Source organism: Passer domesticus, unplaced genomic scaffold (assembly GCF_036417665.1).
Source record: "Passer domesticus isolate bPasDom1 unplaced genomic scaffold, bPasDom1.hap1 HAP1_SCAFFOLD_79, whole genome shotgun sequence".
Lineage (NCBI taxonomy): Eukaryota > Metazoa > Chordata > Aves > Passeriformes > Passeridae > Passer > Passer domesticus.
Genome location: NW_026990177.1, coordinates 178001 through 182044, shown reverse-complemented (window position 1 = coordinate 182044; position 4044 = coordinate 178001). Strand labels below are relative to the sequence as shown.

The 4044-nt window shown below is 50.3% G+C and overlaps 1 long non-coding RNA gene across 1 annotated transcript; it reads left to right on the top strand.

The window, feature by feature from the left end:
• Nucleotides 1–391: 391 nt before the first annotated feature.
• On the top strand, nt 392–1230 carry LOC135293137 (uncharacterized). Its single transcript, XR_010355271.1, has 3 exons — nt 392–498; nt 609–798; nt 1061–1230. It is a non-coding gene; the product is annotated as an uncharacterized LOC135293137 (long non-coding RNA).
• The last annotated feature ends 2814 nt before the right edge of the window (nt 1231–4044 follow it).

The following is a 4044-nucleotide window of genomic DNA, read 5'->3' as shown; positions in this document are numbered from 1 at the left end:
ATGGGATGAAACTGCAAGAGCTGGAATCCATTCCATGATGGCAAGAAGTTCTTTCCTGTCAGGGTGCTTGTCCCTGACACAGGGACCAGCGCAGAGAGGCTGTGCATACCCCATGCCCGCCAACATCCAAGGCCAGCTTGGACAGGGGCCGCAGCAACCTGCTGTGCTGGGAGGCTGCTCAGCTTGCAACCAGATGATCCTTAGGGTCCCTTCCAGGCCAAACCATTCAAGGATTTCATCATTCCACCATGCCCACCTCCCAGTGTGGAGCGGCCCTGAAACTTCTGTGACATCACAGCTCCCACAGTGTTCCAGGTGGAACGTCCAGCACCTGGAAACCACCACAGCAGACACTCTGCCTGCTGCCAGCGCTCAGTTGGCGCTCGCTCTGCGCTCTGCCCGTCAGCACTCAGCTGTTGCTGCTGCTGCCTGGGCTTTTCCTGCTGCCTGCTCTGGAGCACCAACCCCAGCAGGATGAGCACTGCTGCGCCAGTGGAGGTACTGTGCCATTCCAGGGAGGAGGCAGCCTGCTTGAGCAGGCTGCAGCCATGTGGGAATGGATGGTGTGGGACAGGAACCCCACTGTGAGATTGTGCTGTCTCTTGCAGACTAACAGAGACACTGTGGTGGCGATGGAAGTGGACATGGTGCTGAATGAGGAAGAAATGATGGAGGTGGACGTGGAAGACCAGGTTGAGGAGATGGAAGTTGATGAGGAGGATGACATCGAGGCGATGGAAGTGGATGAGAAGGATGAGGAGGAGCCCATGGTCCTTGGATGAAGATGGAGCCCCACAAGTAAGACAGGCAGATGCTCCCCATGCCCTGCCCACAGACACAGTGGCTGCCCTGGCGCCAGGCTGGGGCTGGGCTGGATGGCCCCGCTCAGGGACACGCTGCCCGCAGGGGGCCTGGATTGTGCTGCCACAAGCACCAGCCCTGGCCTGCCCTGCACTTGCCTGGGGCCATACCAGCCCTGCCAGCCCTGTCCCAGCTCCTGGGGCCCAGCTGGGCCCAGTGCTGGCAGCTGACTCCAGCTTTGCTTCTTTCTTCCTTCCAGGACTGATGCAGATGATGGCTGTAGATATTACGGCGGTGTATATATGTTTGAAAAGTTAGGATATTTTTGTAAATATGTTCTTAGGTTAGTAGTTCTTTGTAAATATGTTTTGAAGATTGTTACTCCATAGGATCCCATGGAAATATGTGCAGTAGATTGTTGTTGTTGTTGTTATGAGGATTGTTGTAATGAAATGTGTTCTGTAAATCCTCGTGTTTGCCGATGTTCAGCAAATAAATAATGATTCTTTATAAAACTTCACTTCTCTTTCTCATTCCTTTGGGCACTGTCAGAACCCCGGACCTCCCCCTGACCATCCTAAATGATTCCAGCCCCAGCCAGGGGGCTTTAAATCCCTGGCAGGGGGTTCAGAGACCCTGGCATGTAGCCAAAGACCCCTGGGCCTTTGAATTTAACCCATAAAGCATGTGACCACCTTTATGTCAAGAATTAAAAGTCACAACAATTTAGATAGTCTAGTAATAGTAATCACAAAGTGAACGGAAAACATTTAGAGCACTGTAGACAGAGGTTTTGAACCTTGTACGAAAGAGTTTGGTATTATCTACATAGATAGAAAAATTTGGGTGTACCCAGTCCTTCCTCTTTCTTCTCGCTAGCATCCATATGAAAGACGATATTACCATTCACATATTGGTTTCAAGTAGAAAGTCACTATCTAACTTAAGTAATAGCTATTAAAACATTCTTGTAAACATAGTATAGTCAGGTTTTAATATAAAAGATAACACCAACCCAAGAGGCAAAAAGAGTACCTTAAGCTGACCTGCTGAACAAACCTCAGCAGGCCAGCAAAAAAATGTTTTAGACAAAATGTAAAAATCAACCTTAAGAGAGTGAAGCACATACTTCTCAACTCTTCCTTCGACAGCTAAGTTAGAGAAAAAGAGACTTCTAACGTACCTCGAAATCCCCTCAACCAAAGAAAACCCAAGAGGCACAGGCAGCGTTTGCACAGTTGGGATTTCCACTTGCTCCGGGATCCCGGGGCTGGAGCTCCCTGGGGCTGCTGCCACGGCCACCCCGCGGCTGGGGCTCCCTGTGCACAGGGGGTCCCACTGACACCACTGCTGCCGCTGGCCACTGCTGCTGCTCCTGGGCTGGGGCACAGCCGCGTCCCCAAGAGCTGAGCTCTCACCAGCACAGAGGGGGCTCTCACTGCACTGGCCCCTGCAGCCATGCCACCAAAGCAAGGCAGGAAACTTTCAGCCACCCTTCCTGCTGCAGCCACAGCCACTCCTGGCTCCAGAGCCGCCATCAGCCCACAGGGATGCAAAATCCACCTGCCCGCTCTCAAGGCCTTGACAGCCTTGGCATCTGTGGCACCTGCATCTGGGCTGCTGCAGGGGCTGATGTTTAAGGCTTGCAGCCTCCAAAGGCTCCGGGCTCTGCTTCCCACCCTGCTCTGCACTGCCCTGGCTCCGCATTGCTCAAGAGACAAAAGCCAAGCCAGGGCATCCTCACCCTGCCCAAATTGCTGAATTGACTGCAGTCCTTAGGACCTTCTCCACTTTCAAAGAACCTCTTCCTTTGATCACTGATTCGGCACATGTCTATGACCTAGTGCAGCGGGCCGAAAATTCCATTTTCAAAGACATTTCTAACCCCAACTAGAGCATTTGCTTTCCCCTTTCATTTCTCTTCTGTCCCACAGACAACACCCACACTATATCATGCACACAAGGTCTCATACCACCCTTCCTGCATTTATAGTAGGCAATGCTACAGCAGATGCCCCAGCAAGGGTTGTCCAAACTTCCCCACGGAATGTTTTTCAACAGGCTAGGATCCGCCACCACTTCTACCATCAAAACATTCCTGCACCGCTCAGCATCTTTAAAATTACCCAAGATCAGGCAAGATTCATGGCAGCCACCTGCCCAAATTGTCAGCAACGTGCCTTTGCTTCTGTCAGAGCTGCACTCAATCCAAGAGGACTAAAGACTCTCCAGATCGGGCAATCACACATCACACACCAAGCCCCTTTTGGGAGACTAAAATACATCCCCGTCTCAATCCACACCGACAACGCTGCGATTTCTGCCCCTGCCCATGCTGCTGAAAAATCAAAAGATGCTATAAAACGTTCCTTTTTAGCCTTTTCCACCTCCCCTGTTCCACAGGAAATTAAAACTGATCATGGTCCTGCTTATACCTCCCACTGATTCCAACCATTTTCTGACCAGTGGGCTACAAAACATGTCACAGCCATACCACACTCTGCCACAGGACAGTCCATCGTCCAGAGGGCCCACTCTTCCATCCAAAGGATCCTTGATCAACAGAGACAGGGAGTCCACATATTATCTCCCATTGAGAGCCTGGCCAAGGCCCTTGATGTGCTCAACTTTTTGAACAACTCCCCCAGTCATCAGGCATTTTATATTTAATTGGCAGCCCAATAAAAAGAAAAGCCACCTGTGTTGATCAAAGACCCTGAATCCAAACAAATTATGGGCCCTTTCCCATTCATTACTTGGGAGGGAGGATATGCTTGTGTCTCTACAGCAGCAGGCCCAAGACGCATCCCAGCAAAAAACATAAAACTCTTCTGCCAATGGCCAGGCAAACACCACAGCCACCATCAGAAAAACAGAACAAAAGCCTAAGAGAGACAGCAGCAGCCTGCAAAAGAAGAAGAAGGACAGAAGAAGATCTCCTAAGCAGTGTGGACCACACACACCAACACCAAGAGAGCTCAGACACCACTAACTGCGATATCCCGCTTAACAATTGGAAAAACTGTATTCTAGCCTTGATATTTGATTCTTCTAATAAGCTGACTTCAAACCCTTGCCTTACAGAAGAGAAAGTTTAGTGGGACCAGAATTTCAGTTTCACATTGCAATCTCCCTATCTCTTTACTTTCAGGCCACCCAAGCCTCCACCCACTACTAAATTAGCTAAAGTCAAAGGATGCTGTCTTTTGTTGCCACTGCAGCAGGAAGCTGGATGCTCCTAAC